The sequence below is a fragment of the Muntiacus reevesi genome, chromosome 17, assembly GCF_963930625.1.
Source record: "Muntiacus reevesi chromosome 17, mMunRee1.1, whole genome shotgun sequence".
Classification (NCBI taxonomy): Eukaryota; Metazoa; Chordata; class Mammalia; order Artiodactyla; family Cervidae; genus Muntiacus; species Muntiacus reevesi.
In genome coordinates this window covers 40,154,237-40,172,769 of record NC_089265.1, presented here as the reverse complement: position 1 = coordinate 40,172,769, position 18,533 = coordinate 40,154,237, and positions in this window count along the sequence as shown.

The window sequence follows — 18,533 nt, the reverse complement described above, 5'->3', positions numbered from 1 at the left end:
TAGGTACTTGGCAGGGCCCCTTCCTGACATAAAAATCTGGGGTTTCATGAGTACCAGGATACAAGTATGGATAGGCAGGACAGCCAGTCTTACAGAGAAGTACTAACTGATGCTTTAGTCAATGGGCCCGCCAAGAGAGTGGGAGCCTGAAGATGGCTTTGGGAAAGGGATCCCCAAAGAGTTCACTGGGTGACAGAACACCGAGGACTCACAGGAGTGTTACTTCATAGAGGCCCCCGTGTAGTTCCCACACTGGCAAGACTTTGAGCTAAACCCAGAGACACCAGAGTGAACATTGTTGACCATCGCCTTGTCTGAAGTGATGAGGACTGACCCAGGTGTCCTCCGCATAAGTAAGGAGGAAGAGAAGCAGAGAAGGTCCAGAAATTGCAGCCTCTGAATGGGCTTCATGGCTCCTGTCTCCTTCTCTAATCCATCCCCCATATTGCCACCAGAGGGACCCTAAACTCAGATATGGTCTTCCCCCCGTCCAGATTAAGAGTCTCTGATTTCTTTCAAGAAACGCTGCTCAGTGTTACTGATCATCAGGAAATGCAAACCAAACGTACAATGAGATATTAGCTCACATCTGTCAGGATGGCTATTATCAAAGAGCAAAAGACTACAAGTATTGGCAAGGATGTGGAGAAATTAGAGTCCTTGTACCTTATTGGTGGGAACGTAAAAATGGTATAGCCACTATGGAAAACAATATGGAGTGTCCCATTTTCCACAAGGTGAAATCTAAGCTCTCTTGCTTATAGGACCCTGTATTATAAGTAGAGTCTACTCTAACTCCTCAGTTTCTCTTTCCCAAGAGCAAGCCCCTCTGAACTTACCATCTTTTCTTCATAACTCACTGTCTTCACACATGCTGTTCCTCTGCCAGGAACAGCCTCTCTGCTTGGAGAATGCTTCCTTTTCCTTTTTTGGCCTGGTTCAAATATTACCTTCATTATATGTATTATGGCAACTACCATAAAGTTATTTTTTTAAGAAGGTGTCTTTTTTCTACTGGCATATAAGCTTGTGGAGATGGACCTACATTTTATTGTGCTAACAAGTGCTTCATTAATTTTTTCCAGAGCTTACTAATGGTTAACTGAAATGACCTAAGGGATGGAGGCATCTGGAGAAAACAGATAGAAGAACAGAGCTCTTGAGAATATAAACAGACAAAACCTAACAAGGGACAAATTTAGATTCAATGAAATCATAAGTAAGGTACACTTTTCCCAATGAAATGATTTATTCAATAATTATTTGGTCAGTTTCTCTTATGCACCAGGTACTAAGGATATAAGAACGAGCGAGTCTGGCTTAGCACATCCCATCAGCTAGGATACCAGTATTCCTGGCTGACAAGGGGGAAGTGGCACAGTAAGAAAGAGAATAGCAAACAGGGGACAGATGACCCAAGGTTTTGCAGGCTAGGGTGAGAACTTCACTTTTAGTATAAATGCAGTGCTTTCTTACAAGTGATTTGCTGTAAGTTTTTAATCAGGGTAATTAACCATCTGATTGACATTTGGGGGAAGTCACACTGGCTCTTCTGCAGAGAATAGAGAATATATATAAGTGGGGATACAGTTAGGAGGCTGTGCATGAGATCAGGTGAGAAATGACATTGGCCTAGAAGCCAGAATTATCCGCAGGACGGTCAAAGATTTCTGAGCTGCACCCCTGGAATTTCTGATTCTATAGGTCTGGTGATGATGGACATGGGGGCAGGGTGGAGGATTTGTCTTTCTAACAAATTTCCAGTGATGTTGATTCTGCTGTATGGAGACCCCACTCTGGAAACCCCTGACCTCTTCTATGGCATAGAGGTGGTAATGAAGTTGGAACGAAGTATACTGGTTTGGAATATAATTTTTTTAGATATTATATTTTATATTATTATATTATATTATATTAATTATAATATATATTATAATTATATAAAATATTATATAAATTATAATTTTATCTTCAATAAAATTAGGAAGACATGCTCTTGTATCAGTACTAGAGAATACTTGGACAAGGAGCATTCCTATGAAATTTGAATGAGATAAATACCAGGAAATACTAGGAAAAGGAATATTGATCATATGAAACTTAATTGAGGTTTAAAACAAAACAGCAAACAAAAGCAACCCCCTTCATACAATAGGCAAGAGATGTATGGACATCATTTACACCCTCCTTCCCCTGCCACACACGTGAACACACACACAGATTCAGACACACACACACATAGACAAGTAAAAGAAAATGATTTCCCAAAGTGTTTGAAGAAATTATATATTATAGGATCAAAGCAGCTCCTAAAAGTTTAGGGTCTGTGAGTCGTTAAGATTGAGCAAGGGCAGGTAACTGTGCTTTATCATTGTTAGGCTCTGGAGTTATCAGATGAAAAAGGAGAACAGGGTATATAGTCCTGGGGTGTGACCTAGTGTAATTCCTTCCAGAATTTGAAAATAATGAGGTCACTGCAGATACAATCTGTTAAATTAAGATGAGGTCATTAGGATGGGTTCTAATCTAATATAGCAGGTATCCTCATGAAAAGGGTTAATATAGTCACAAATGTGCATATAGGGATGAAGGCAGAAATGGGGATGATGCTTCTATGCAAAAGATAGGAAGCAAACCACCGGGAGCTAGGGGAGAGGCATGAAGCAGATTATTCCTCACAGCTCCTAGAAGGAGCCAACCCTGCCAACACCTTGATTTTGTTTATTTTTATTATTTTGGCTGAGCTGGGTCTTCTTTGGGCTTCCCCGGTGGCTCAGTGGTAAAAGACTTTGCCTGCAATGCAGAGGTGGGTTCGATCCCTAGGTTGGCAGTATCCCCTGGAGGAAAGAATGACAATATACTCCAGTATTCTTACCTGGAAAATCCCATGGGCAGAGGAGCCTGGAGGGCTGCAGTCAATAAGGTCGCAAAGGGTCGGACACCACAGAAGCACTGAGCACACATGTATGCACGCACACAGGTCTTCATGGTGGTGCATGTGCTTTTCTGTAGTTGTGGAGCATGGGCCCTAAATCAGATGAATTCAGTAGCTGTGGCATGCAGGCTCTCTAATTGTGGCATGTGGGCTTAGTGGCCCCAGGGCATGTGGGGTCTCGTTCCCTGACTAGGGATCCAATCTGCAGCCCCTGTATTGAAAGGCAGGTTCTTAACCACTGAACCACCAGGGAAGTCACCAGCACCTTGATTTCAGACTTCTAGTCTCCAGAGCTGTGATGCAATAGGTCTCTGCTTTTAAGATTCTCATTTTGTGGTACTTAGTTATAGCAGTCCTAGCAAACCAATACAACCCCTTATGGTTATAGCTTCATTGCACTGTACACATAGCTCTTAACCCTGCCTTCTTTGTCTCTCAGATCTGCTTCTCTGTTGTACTCTGTAACCAGTGGGCCAACACTGACCCTTCCATAGTATAAACCAAGTCTCCTAGGACCCTAATCAGGGCACAATGTACTAAAGATCCCACCCAACTTTTCCAGATATGAGATTCTGACTTACTTCCCCATTGGACCTCTGCCTCTTTAAGAATCTGTTCCATGTTTTATTATTCATCTTTGTGTCCTCCCAATGATCAGAGTTCCTAAAACATAGCCTGTGTGTTTGTTGAATGAATAACAAAATTAATGAGCTAGTCACTCTTTTATCTCCACCTTCCTTTGGTAAATGGCAAAACTCAAGAGCTTTTGACCTTCATGCTGCTGTCTTTTCATCAATACAACGAGTGGTTTATTTGGGAAGCATCTGTTTTCGGATCACATTACTCAGTAAATGTGTGTTCTTAATGAAGGTGATCAGTGCAGATCAAGCTGACATCAACACTAAAGATTTGGAGGATTGCTTTGGTGTGCAAATGGAAATGGTTTGGTGCCGGGAGATAATGAATACACGAGAATTAGGACTGCGTTATTAAACGGAGGGGATGAAGCTTGTCATTAGTTCCCACTGCTTCTTGGAGTTATTGTTAATAGCTATTTGAGTGAGGAGACAGGAACATGTGGAGAAGAGGAAGTGAAGAAACGAATGTGTAGATAACGTCTGCTCACTGAGACATGTGGTGTTTGGAATCGATCATCCTGCAGCTTTTGCTGAGAGGCTAGTGATACTGAACTGATCTGTTTTCCCAAACTCCTTAGAGGTGCAAGCAGCTGACAACTCCACAGATCCCTCCTCGTGTCTGCCCCAGAGTTTGATCTCCAATGAAACTTGAAGTTCACGTGCCACGTTTGGGTGCCAGATTTTAGAGAAAGAAGATCTTTGTGTATCCAGGGAGAGTTGTTCTTGGAAAAGACGGTGGAAAAATTATCATTGAAATGAAAATATTTTTGAGAGAGAGAGAGGCATTGTTAATATGTAAGCTGGGACAGTGGGCATACTTTGGGTTAATTCTGGGCAAAGAAGAGAACACTACTTCCCTACTGATGGACCACCCAAAGTCCTGTGAAAATACAACCAAACTGTACCAGAGTTGATTCATTTAGCAGTAAGTAAATGCCCGTAATCACTAGCCATTTACTCTGCCAGGGACTGCGGTCATCTTTTCAGAACTTCCTGCACAGCAAGAAAGTTTCTCAATAAAAATCCAATGTAGTAATTTAGTCTATGTTGTTTTTAGGAAATGCTCCAAATTTTCAAAGTTACTTTTTTTTTTTCAACTTTGGTAATATGCATTTATTTATTTTTTAACTGAAGTATAGCTGATTTACAACATTATATTAGCTTCCAGTGTCCAACAAAGTGATTCAGTGTTTTCATAGATTATACTCCATTTAAGGTTATTACAAAATGCTGGCTATTTTTCTGTGTTGTACAATATATCCTTGTTGCTTATTTTATTATTTTTTAGATTTTATTTAGTTTTAGCCGCACTGGGTCTTTGTCGCTACCCAGCCTTTTCTCTAGTTGCTGCAAGTGGGAGCTCCTCTTTAGTTGCAGTGCATGGGCTCTCACTGTGGTGACTTCTCTTGTTGCAGATCACCGACTCTAGACCCTGGGCTCAGTAGTTGTGGTGCTCAGGATTAGCTGTCCTCCAGCATGTGGGATCGTCCTGGACCAGGGATCAAACCCGTGTCTCCTACATTGGCAGGTGGATTCCTAACCACTGAACTACCAGGGAAGTCGTGCTTATTCATTTTATGCATAGTATTTAAGATCTCTCAATCCCATTTGAGAAACTAACTAGTTCTCTATTATCTGTGAACTGTTTCTGATTTGTAATGTACATTTGCTTGTTTTATTTTGAGATTCCAATATAAGCAATAATATAAAGTATTTGTCTTTCTGCCTTCCTTGGTTGTAGATGAATTGACCGTAAGTGTATGAGTTTATTTCTGTGCTCTCTATCCTGTTCCATTGATCTATATGTCTGTTCTTGAGCCAGTACCATATTGTTTTGATGACTGTAGCTTCATAGTGTAGTCTGAGGTCAGGGAGTGTGGTTCTTTTAGCTCTGTTTTTCTTTCTCAAGATTGCTTTGGCTATTTGTTATCTTTTGCATTTCCATACAAATTTTAAGATTTTTTGCTCAAATACCACTTCACCACTTTGGATCTAAGCTGTGTCTGTCTTACAGATGAGCTCCCAAGTGGAGCTGGAGCATTCACTTGACTCAGGCCGGGGTGCACACAGTGCTGGTGGCTGCAGAAAGCTGACCGGCCACTTGTGTGGTTTTCATTTCGCCCTCTCCACTTGGCTTCAGGAGCACGTAGTGTGCACATGTTCCTCACAAGTGGACAACAGGTTTCCCACAGGCCTCCTATTAGTCCCACCAGCCCTCCAACCAGTCAAGGGGGTTCGTCTTCCCTGTTTTGGACCACAGACCTAGGACACCCATAGGTGGCTCAAACCACTCGCTCCCCAGGGAGGATCTCCATCTGTGTGGTCTCCCGTTTCCTGAGTCCCTTCCCAGGGGCACAGTCTGACTTGAATGCTTCTCTACCCTCTCTACCTGATTCTTCGTGGGTCTTTCTTTCAGCCTTGTTTGTACAGGGTCTCATTACCAGTTTCTTTAGTTTTCAGTGTGAATTGTTCCACAGGTAGATATATTCGTGATATGTTCATGGGGGGAAGTGAGTTGCATGTCCTTCTACTCTGCCATCTTGATAAACACTCCCTCAAAATAACTTTTAATTTCTTAAACTTTGAAATTTGTTTTTTTAATTTAATGTACCCTTCCCCAATCACTATGAATAATTAGAAAAGATAGTACAGAGAAAGAAGACAATAGGCCAGAAGTTAAAAGCAATAGACTACTGGTTAATGGATATCTAACATGCAATTTCAAAGGAGAAGACTATCATGGTAGTCACATGAAGTTCATGGAAATGGTGAAGTGATGGAAAATTAGTATTTAGAATAAAACACCTTGAGTTAAATCCCAGTTTGGCCTTCCCTAGATGTGTGATGGGGGGGGGGGGGGAGTAATTTCACGTCAATGAACCACAATTTTTGTGGTTCTGGTTCTGTGGTTTCTGTGGACTGGGATTAACGTGCACAGAGTTTTTATAAGGATTGAATAAAACAATGCATATAAGGTATAGAATACATGTCTTGATACATAAATGCTCGATTAACGGTAACTGCTGTTATTAAATCATGCATACTCTGTCTTTACTAGCAACCATTTATATCAGCTCTGATAATTTGAACTAGTATTCTTATAGAATTGTTCTGGTAATTTTATGAACATTTATTACAGCGCTCTGCCCAGTGTTGGAGTTTGTTCCTTTGTTTGTGAGACACTAAATGACTATAACTGAAAAATCAGGAATTCTTATAAAGTTCAGAAATAAATCAAAAATACTTATCATGAAATGTGCCCTGTTGCCTGTGACATATGTTTTGGCTGGAACATAACAAAACTCCATGTAACTAGAACAAGTCAGAGATCCTTAGTCACATGGCAGCTGCTCCTTGTGCTCCTTATTCAGACCTGTGTGTTCCTGTAGAGGGTGGTAATTCTGCATCTCCTTCTGGACCAGGTGGAACAACCATGGGACAAACACTACCAACTGCTAGGAATACCTGCTTTGGACCTTTAGGATAGAAGAAATAGATTTTCTTTGTACATGAGCCATCACAGTCTTAAATTTCTCTTTTTGTCCCTGTTAAAACCTTTTAGTTTAACCTAACTAACACAAACTTTCTTACACTACTCTGAAGTTCAATTTCTTTTTTTAAAAATTTATCTATTTTAATTGGAGGCTAATTACTTTACAATATTGTAGTGGTTTTTGCCATACATTGACATGGATCAGTCACAGGTGTACATGTGTTCCCCATCATGAAACCCCTTCCCACCTCCCTCCCCATCCCATCCCTCAGGGTCATCCCAGTGCACCAGCCCTGAGCACCCTGTCTTATGCATCAAATTTGGACTGGCGACCTGTTTCACATATAATATACATGTTTCAATGCTATTCTCTCAAATCATCCCACCCTCGTCTTCTGCCAGAGTCCAAAAGACTGTTCTATACATCTGTGTCTCTTTTGCTGTCTCGCATATAGGGTCATCGATACCATCTTTTAAGTTTTGTCCTATATGACAGATATTTCCATGAGAAAAAGTGGGGGTGATTCATCTATATTTCATAAAGCTAATAACTAGGAAAAGGTTGTGAAAAATAATTCCTACTGTACTCTCAGAGACATAAAACTTAGATGGTGATTATAATAAAGAATATAGATTTAGGATCAAGTATTCAGAGGCCAGCAGATCCACAGAACTCTTTCCAGGATTAACAAGTAGAGAGGGCAGCTAGCCCTTTGCAATTCTCTTTAGAAAGTCATGAACAAAGATAAGATATTTACAGTGAATTTTGAACATTTGAAGAAGTGAAGGTTGAGATTTTTCTGCAAATAGAAATACATAAGGGCTAAGATAGAAAAGGGCTTCCCTGGTGGCTCAGCAGTAAAGAATCTCCATGCCAATGAAAGAGACATGAGTTCAATCCCTGGATCTGGAAGATCCCCTGGGGAAGGATATGGCAACCCATTTCAGTACTCTTGCCTGGGAATCCCATGGACAGAAGAACCTGATGGGCTACAATCCATGAGATCGCAAAAGAATCATGCAAGACTTGAGTGAACAAACAGCAACAACCCATAGAAAGAGATGACCCATACTAGTAGAGATGTGATAAAATATGAGCTATGTTTCATCAACAAAAATGGAAAAAGAATCCAAATGGAACTAGAGCAGAGATCATTGCATAGAATACATCAGCAAAAATGCTTTTGTTGATTTCTTAATAAAAATAACATGGATTAGAATCCCACTGTCTATTTAGGGGGTTTTATATAGATTTTTACCTAAATGAATTATAATAAATAGTATTTTGTCATCATTCCATAGTTTGGCACCAATAAGTTATAATCAATACTTTGCTCATTCTCATAAATTTCCAAGTTCACTAACTTGCCTAGATATTGTTGCATGTGGATTTCAAACTGACAGTATGCTACCTATCATTTTAATGTAGGCCCTAGTGGCCCAAGAGGGCAAAACTAAGCATATTCTCCTGATAAAATGTTATATTAACTGAACATTTTTCTTTCTGGGCATCCTAAACTTTACAGAGCTATTTAAGTATTAATTCAGATGTGAAATTCTAATTTTTCAGTATTTAGACAAATAAGATTTAGAAAATAATAGACTTGTAAGAATTTGGCCCCCAGTATCCATTATTATTGGTATTCAAGGTAAACTTGAAATTCATTTCCCTGTAGCAGCAATCAAGTTATTTTGTTTGAAAAGCACCATGAATGATACAACTGGGTATAAGAAGGAAATACTTTTGTTTCCATCATTATATTATTCACCACTGAATCACAGGGGCCTAATTTGTGGGAAGGCACTTTGTAGAAACACAGTAATTATTTGTTGAATAAGTGATAGAAAGAAAGAATGAATGGGGTAGGAAGAAAGATTCAGAGTTACAGGAGTGTGGGTCTTAATTGTAGCAATCATAGTGAATCTGTCATATAAACAGCTGGATAAGTGAAAGTCAAATGTCTCCAGGGGTTAAATTCTGGGACATAAGAACATGTCATTATAGAGACCTCATATAACCTCTGCCCAGCCTGAGGCTGCCCTGGTTGGCTGGAGCCCTCACTGCATTTTTTTTATATTGTTGTTTTTTAATTAAGCAGCTAGGTTAGTTCCTAGGTTAATAATATTAATGACATTCTGAGTCTTGATTTTTTCTCAATTTTTAATCAGAAATGGAGACATGTCTTTTTAATAGTTTTAATGATTTCTAATTTTAGGAATGTTCATGAAATCAAACAGTCTGAATTTTAAGTGGAGCTGCAGATATCAAAATTGGATTTTTTTTAAAATTCAGAAATACACTACTTTCCAAAACGCCAAATGTGTGTAAGATTTGCCTACCTTTGTACAGTATCCATTCATTTACCCTCACAAAAATGCGATAAATTGAATGTCTTATTCTATTAACCTTTTATAAGGAGATTCTGCTTGTTAGCTCTCAGTGGAATTTAAAGTATTGTTAACTCACAGATCAACAGTATGATTATAAAGCTTCTTGAAGGCAATCACTGGAATGCATTAAGTAACTAGAAAGATTACATGGTGTTTCTAGCCTAATGTGGCACAATTCAGATTGCAGTAATTGGTGCCCAGTGAAGAAAAGTATCAGTCAAATCAATAAACTTAGACTCTTGTACATTGATAACTGAGCCTGGCTGTTAAAAGTCATTGATTACCAAGAGAACAGCTATTAAAAGACAGAGGCCAAGAAGCTGACTGGGATGTTTTACTCTAATAAAAAAAGTCGCTCTGCTGAAGTAAATAGTTGTTGTTTCTCAGCAATAAGTCAATTTCTGCAAGAGCACATCAGTCATTTCCCAAATCAGATCCCCTCAGCCATGCCGACCTGCTCAGCCCACGTATGTTTCTTCCAATTCCATTTCACTGGGTTTGGTGGCAAATGACAGAATGGAGGAGGGAATATTTTGACATCTTACTGCAGTATTATTCCAGATTGGGGTACTGGTGCTCATGGCATCAATTTCTAACATGTTCTGTGTTGCCTGTGGTTTTACAGACTTCCACAATCACCTTCCTCCTCTGCCCACTCTTACTCTGCAGCCCAAGGACTGAATGAAGGACTGAATGAAGTTGTACCAACTATCACTTCTGGTTATTTTGGTTATACAAGCACAGATCAGAGATGACTACTGGGTGGTCTTAATGGACCAACTGTGATGTGAAGCTCCACCAAGACTGCATACATAACGTGGCCTCTGTATGCATGCAGTGTAATGGGGATGTTAGCGATGCTGTGAATTTCTGGGTATCACTGTTAACTTGGATTCTGTGTCCTACCATCCTATAGATGTTGATACATTCCCTTCTCCCTAGTTCACAGTTATCCCAAATAAATGGCCATCAGTTCCTTTGGAGTTGAACTAGAACATTGCTGCCTTTCACACTTGCCAATTATTTCAGTGCCTTCCTCTGGGATGGGGTGGTGGGGTGGGGTGGGGCAGTCTCTTCTTCAACTGGGGGTTTCCTAATGAGAAAGGGACTCAGGTTTTTAGACCAGACAGTGGATCATGGTTCTTCATTGGAGTGATTCTCATCAACTTCTTTTTTTAAAAAAATTATTTTTGGCTATGCTGGATTTCTGTTGCTCTGCAGGCTTTCTCTCAATTTGTGGCGAGCAGGGGGCTACTCTCTCATGTGCAGCACGGGCTCTAGGGCATGTGGGTTTCAGCAGTTGTACCTCCCAGGCGCTAGAGTGTGGGTTCAGTAGTTGTGGTGAACAGGCTCAGTTCCTCCATGGCATGTGGAGTCTTCCCAGATCAGGGATCAAGCCTGTGTCTCCTGCATTGGTAGGTGGATTCTTTACCACTGAGCCACCATGGAATCCCCCCTTCAACTTCTCGATCATCCAACCTTCATTTCTTTTGCTGCTATACATTGGCCCAGCTCCCAAAGCCCTCGTCTTGTACCAGTTGTTGTAGGCTGGGCTCCCTCGGAAGCAGATTCTAAGATGCAGTTTGGATGTTTACCTGGGAATGCACTGGGTATCAGTATCTGAGAAAGGGAATGAGAGGGTCAGTAGCGGGATGAGGGAGTGGGTGAAGGGGCAACAGAGGTTCTCAGAGGACCCCGCAGAATCTCACAGGGGACTCTGAAGCCAGAGCTCTGTTGTCCTTCAGGTGGGCTAAGACAGCCAGACCCTTATGATTTCTGAAAGTCACTGGATGTGAGCTACTCCGGGAAAGGGGTGTGACTTTTGAGTGTGGTGGGTCTGTGTAGCTGAAGCATTCCCTGAAGGGGCAGAAAGCTGAAGGTCGTCTGCACACAACAAGCAGTAAATAGCGAGGCTTTGATGGGAGGGGTCTGAGCAGCACGCCCCATGTCTACCACAGTAACCATTATCACCTGAATCAGGGCTTTTTTGTGACCCAGGGGGAGCGCTACTAGTAAAGGTACGATAAAAACAGGTGAAAACACGCACTGTCTTAGGCAGACACAGAGTCACTCTGGCTATGATAACGTCTAATGACACCCGAAGCAGACACTTGACTAATTACAGCAGCACCCTGAGTTTTGCTGATGTGGAAAAGTGTTCATTCTTCTATTGTTTTTTGAACATCTACTTATCAACTATTGGGAGGGGTCGGGTATTTGAAGGATGTTATCAGGAATACAACATGAAGCCTCTTCTCCATGAGTTTGCTGATCATAAGAAACACTATAAAAATATTTTCTCATGACAAAACTGTGTTCTTATGTAAAGTCCTTAAAGATACATTTGTGCCATTAAATCAAATACTCTCCAGCTTATTTCTTTAAAAACTGAGCTGACAATGTAGAATTTTTTGTGTTAAAAAAATTTTTTTTTTACCTTGTTGTTCTTGTTCAGTTGCTAAGTCATGACTGACTTTTTGTGACCCCCCCCCCACCATGAACTACAGCATGCCAGGATTCCCTGTCCTTCTCTATCTCCCAGAACTTGCTCAAACCCATGTCCATTGAGTTGGTGATGCCATCCAACCATCTCATCCTCTGTTGTTCCCTTCTCCTCCTGCCCTTTCCCAGCACTGGGATCTTTTCCAGTGAGTTGGCCCTTCACATCAGGTGGCCAAAGTATTGGAACTTCAGCTTCAGAATTAGTTCTTCCAGTGAATATTCAGGGTTGACTTCCTTTAGGATTAACTAGTTTGATATCCATGCTGTCCAAGAGACTCTCAGGAGTCTTCTCCAATAACAGGTCTGAAAGTATCAACTCTTTGGTGCTCAACCTTCTTTATAGTACACCTCTCACATCTGTATCTGACTACTGGAAAAGCCATATCTTTGACTAGACAGACCTTTTTTGGCAAAGTGATGTCTCTGCTTTTGAATACACTATCTAGGTTTGTCATAGCTTTCCTTCCAAGGAGCCAGCATCTTTTAATTTCTGTCACCATCTTTTAATGCTGTCACCATCCACAGTGATTTTGGAGCCCAAGAAAATAAAAGATGCCATTGTTTCCACTTTTCCCCCATCTATTTGCCATAAAGTGATGGGACTGGATGCCATGATTTTAGTTTTTTTAATGTTGAGTTTTAAGCGAGATTTTCACTCTCTTCTTTTATGCTCATCAAGAGGTTCTTTAGTTCCTCTTCCCTTTCTGCCCTTACAGTGGTATCATTTGCATATCTAAGGTTGTTGATATTTCTCCTGGCAATCTTGATTCTAGCTTGTGATTCATCCAGCCCAGCACTTCAAATGAGGTACTCTACATGTAAGTTAGATCAGCAAGGTAACCTTATACAACATTGACATACTCCTTCCCCTAGTTTGAACAAGTCTGCTGCTTCATGTCCTGTTCTTTTTCTTCTTGACCTGCATACAGATTTCTCAAGAGGCAGGTAAGGGGGTCTGCTATTCCCATCTCTTTAAGCATTTCCCACAGTTTGTTGTGATTCACAGAGTCAAAGGTTTTGGCTTTTGGTAGTCAGGGCATGAGTTTGAGTAAACTCCAGGAGTTGGTGATGGACAGGGAGACCTGACGTGCTGCGATTCATGGGGTTGCAAAGAGTCGGACACGACTGAGCGACTGAACTGAAGCAGAAGTAGATTTTTTCCCCCTGAAATTCCCTTGCTTTCTGTATGATCCCATGGATGTTGATAGTTTGATCTCTGATTCTTCTGCCTTTTCTAAACCAAGCATTGTACATCTGGAAGGTCTTGGTTCATATATTGATAAAGCCTAGCTTGAAGGATTTTGAGCATTACCTCACTATAATGTGAAATAAGCACAATTCTGTGGTAGAATGAACATTCCTTGACATTGCTGTTCTTTGGGATTGGAATGAAAACTGACATTTTTCAGTCCTGTGGCCACTGCTGAGTTTTCTAAATTTGCTGGCATATAGAGTGCAGCACTTTCACAGCATCATCTTTTAGGATTTGAAATAGCTCAACTGGAGTTTTATCACCTCCACTAGTTTTGTTCATAGCGATGCTTCCTAAGGCCCACTTGCCTTCACATTCCAGGGTGTCTGGCTCTAGGTGGATGACCACACCATCTTGGTTATCTGGGTCAATAAGACCTTGTTTATAAAGTACTTCTGTGTATTCTTGCCACCTCTTCTTAATCTCTTCTGCTTGTTAGGTGCTTATGGTTTCTGTCTTTTACAGTGCCCATCTTTGCATGAAGTGTTCTCTTAATATGTCCAAATTTCTTGAAGAGACCTCTAGTCTTTCCCATTCTATTGCCCAAACACTTGGTGCTAATCCACAAAAACAAACTCTCCTTTCCAGAACCATCCCTAATCAGCTGCTCAAAAAACTAGCTGAACTTTGGCAGGTCTCTCCTGCTAAAGTCTTACAAAAAGATTTCCGCCTTCTTACCTAGATTAAATGGCCCTTCCACAACATCTTCTGACCAACGTTTAAGACTAAAGGCTTATGCTAATGGTTCTCTGGTTGAATTTTTTCTAATAAAAGAGAGATGTTAATGAGAATTAGGAAAAGTTGAGTACCAGGAGAAAATTATTGCTTCTGTGACTATCAAGATTTATAAGTGTACTGGACTAAAAGGGCACCTATAAATCTCCGTGAACAGTATGAAAAGGCAAAAAGATAGGATGCTGAAAGATGGTCTCCCCAGGTCGGTAGGTGCCCAATATACTACTGGACATTGGTGGAGAAATAACTCCAGAAAGAAAGAAGAGATGGAGCCAAAGCAAAAACAACATCCAGCTGTGGATATGACTGGTGATGGAAGTAAAGTCTGATATTAAACAGCAATATTGCATAGGAACCTGGAATGTTAGGTCCATGAATCAAGGCAAATTGGAAGTGGTCAAACAGGAGTTGGCAAGAGTGAACGTCGACATTTTAGGAATCAGTGAACTAAAATGGACTGGGTGGGTGAATTTAACTCAGATGGCCACTATGTCAACTACTGTGGGCAAGAATTCCTTAGAAGAAATCAAGTAGCCATCATAGTCAACAAAAGAGTCCTAAATGCAGTACTTGGATGCAATCTCAAAAATGACAGAATGATCTCTGTTCGTTTACAAGGTAAACCATTCAATATCACAGGAATCCAAGACTATGCCCTGACCAGTAATGCTGAAGAAGCTGAAGTTGAACGGTTCTATGAAGACCTACAAGACCTTCTAGAACTAACACCCAAAAAAGACATCCTTTTCATTATAGGGGACTGGAGTGCAAAAGTAGGAAGTCAAGAAATACCTGGAGTAACAGGCAAATTTGGCCTTGGAGTACAGAATGAAGCAGGGCAAAGGCTAAGAGAACGCATTGGTCATAGCAAATACCCTCTTCCAACAACACAAAAGAAAACTCTACACATGGACATCACCAGATGGCCAACACTGAAATCAGATTGATTATATTCTTTGCAGCCAAAGATGGAGAAGCTCTATACAGTCAGCAAAAACAAGACCAGGAGCTGACTGTGGCTCAGATCATGAACTCCTTATTGCCAAATTCAGACTTAACTTGAAGAAAGTAGGGAAACCACTAGACCATTCAGGAACGACCTAAATCAAATTCCTTTCAATTATACAGTGGAAGTGACAAAATAGATTCAAGGGATTAGATCTGATAGGCAGAGTGCCTGAAGAACTATGGATGGAGGTTCATGACATTGTACAGGAGGCAGTGCTCAAGACCACCCCCAAGAAAAAAGAAATGCAAAAAGGCAAAATGTTTGTCTGAGGAGGCCTTACAAATAGCTGTGAAAAGAAGAGAAGCAAAAGGCAAAGGAGAAAGAGAAATATATACCCATTTGAATGCAGAGTTCCAAAGAATAGCAAGGAGAGATAAGAAAGCATTCCACATTGACCAATACAAAGAAATAGAGGAAAACAATAGAATGGGAAAGACTAGAGATCTCTTCAAGAAAATTAGAGATACCAAGGGAATATTTCATGCAAAGATGGGCTCAATAAAGGACATAAATGGTTTGGACCTAACAGAAGCAAAAGATATTAAGAAGAGATGGCAAGAGTACACAGAAGAACTATACAAAAAAAAATCTTCACAATCCAGATAATCACGATGGTGTGATCACTCACCTAGAGCCAGACACCCTGGAATGCGAAGTCAAGTGGGTCTTAGGAAGCATCACTAAGAACAAAGCTAGTGGACGTGATGCAATTCCAGTTGAGCTATTTCAAATCCTAAAAGATTATGCTGTGAAAGTGCTGCACTCAGTATGCCAGCAAATTTGGAAAACTCAGCAGTGACCACGGGACTGGAAAAGGTCGGTTTTCATTCCAATCCCAAAGAAAGGCAATGGCAAAGAATGTTCAAACTATTGCACAATTGTACTCATCTCACATGCTAGCAAAGTAATGCTCAAAATTCTCCAAGCCAGGCTTCAACAGTACGTGAACCATGAACTTCCAGATGTTCAAGCTGCTTTTAAATAAGGCAGAGGAACCAGAGATCAAATTGCCAACATCCACTGGATCATTGAAAAAGCAAGAAAGCTCCAGAAAAACATCTACTTCTGTTTTATTGACTATGCCAAAGCCTTTGGTTGTGTGGACCACAACAAACTGTGGAAAATTCTTCAAGAGATGGGAATACCAGACCACCTTACCTGCCTCCTGAGAAATCTCTATGCAGGTCAAGTTAGAACTGGACATGGAACAATAGACTGGTTCCCAATCAGGAAAGGAGTATGTCAAGGCTATATATTGTCACCCTGCTTATTTAACTTATATGCAGAGTACATCATGCAAAATGCTGAGCTGGAAGAAGCACAAGTTGGAATCAAGATTGCCAGGAGAAATATCAATAACCTCAGATATGCAGATGACACCACCCTTATGGCAGAAAATGAGGAAGAACTAAAGAGCCTTTTGATGAAAGTGAAAGAGGAGAGTGAAAAAGTTGGCTTAAAACACTTTTAGAAAACTAAGATCATGGCATCCAGTTCCATCACTTCATGGCAAATAGATGGGGAAACAACGGTAACAGTGAGAGACTTTATTTTGGGGGTCTCCAAAATCACTGTAGATGGTGACTGCAGCCATGAAATTAAAAGAAGCTTGCTCCTTGGAAGAAAAGTTATGGCCAACGTAGACAGCATATTAAAAAGCAGAGACATTACTTTGCCAACAAAGATCCACCTAGTCAAAGCTTTGGTTCTTCCTATATTCATGTATGGATGTGAGATTTGAACTATAAAGAAGGCTGAGTGTTGAAGAAGTGATGCTTTTGAACTGTGGTGTTGGAGAAGACTCTTGAGAGTCCCTTGAACTGCAAGGAGATCCAACGTGTCCATCCTAAAGGAAATCAGTCTTGAATGTTCATTGGAAGGACTGATGCTGAAGTTGAAACTCCAATACTTTGGCCACCTGATGTGTAGAACTAACTCATTTGAAAAGACCCTAATTCTGGAATTGATTGAAGGTGGGCAGAGTAGGGGATGACAGAGGATGAGATGGTTGGATGGCATCACTGACTTAATGGACATGGGTGTGAATAAGCTCCGAGAGTTGGTGATGGACAAGGAAGCCTGGCGTACTGAAGTCCATGGGGTCACAAAGAGTTGGACATGACTGAGTGACTAAACTGGACTAAAAGGGCAAAGTGAAGGCTTAAAGCTACAAATATAGTATTCTGGACTTTGGATATTCTTTATATCTTTGAAAAGAACCAAAGAAATAATCTCTAAATCATACGGAATGCAGTCCTTGTGGAATAGGAGTATAGTGGTCACGTTTCTGTACATTTTGACGTTCACAAATGAGAGTTCATTTGAAAGTTACAGCAGGATCTTGAAATAGATAATGATAGTTATTGCTAATATCAACATTTGATAAAGAAACTGAGACTTAAAAATATATGAATTGCTAACAGTTGGTGAAGTGTTAAAACAAACATTTTCTATCATGACTTCTGGAAATGGATTTTGCCCTGTAATGAAAATCATAGTGGGAAAACAGTAAAGCCATCTTGAGTCTGGGAAGGGACCATTTTTGTCATTGCTTTATCTTAGCACTAACAGAGTGTCTGGCACTTAATATGTGCTTGATAAATATTTACTGGTTGGAAAAATTAAAGAACTGAGAGTTCTAACGAGACCTACTACATGAGCCCCTATACATGGTTGTGGTAGTGAAAGAAATACAATAGTCTTGAACAAGAGAAAGTAAACAGATTCTATACGTGACTAGGTAGATAGGTATCTGTGCCAGCAAGGGCCTGGAACTGAGTGGCAGGATACACCCATGCAGAACCAAGGAATTTCTAGATAAGGTTAATTTACAGAGCACAACTGACCTCTGTTTGCATTTATTCTATTACTTTTAATAATCCAGGTTTTGTTGGATTTAGGATAGCTAGCCATAATTTTAGGCAGACATAGATAGGAATAAAGACAATTTCTCAGAGAGCAGCCTCGAGTCTTTGTCTTCTCCATTCATCTTTTAGGCCCAATTGAACTTTGGACCAAGTGACAAAGCTATTGTTAATGCCTAGGGTCAATAGAATTTATGAAAGTGGAGAGGATGATAAATTGTAACTAAGGTGAATGTTCCAGATGTTGTAAACTACCGCTTTTAATACTCAGAACTTTAATAAGGTGATATTTATCTTTGTGTGAGGTGTGAGAGAGGCATATAATTTTTTCATATGGATAGTTATTATTGAATAACTGTTATTGAATAGCTGTCAGTGACTAGAGAGTCTTTTCTCATTGATCTCAATTACCCATTGGTCTCAATTGCCACTAATGTCATTGACTAAGAGTTCACATGTTAGTAAATCTGTTTGTGTTCTCTCTATTCTATTTCTAATTTATTCTATGAAATATATTACAAAATTCAAATTCTGCAAAAGAATGTACATATATATGTTATAAGGAACAAAACAGCAGATATTGTACTACTTTATTGCTATAGCTGTGTGTCACTCTCTGATTCTAATTGACTCTTCACAAAATGTTTTACCTCTTCACATTTATTTGAATCATAGCCTAGTAAGACTGAAGGATCTTTTAGCCCAACTCATTGC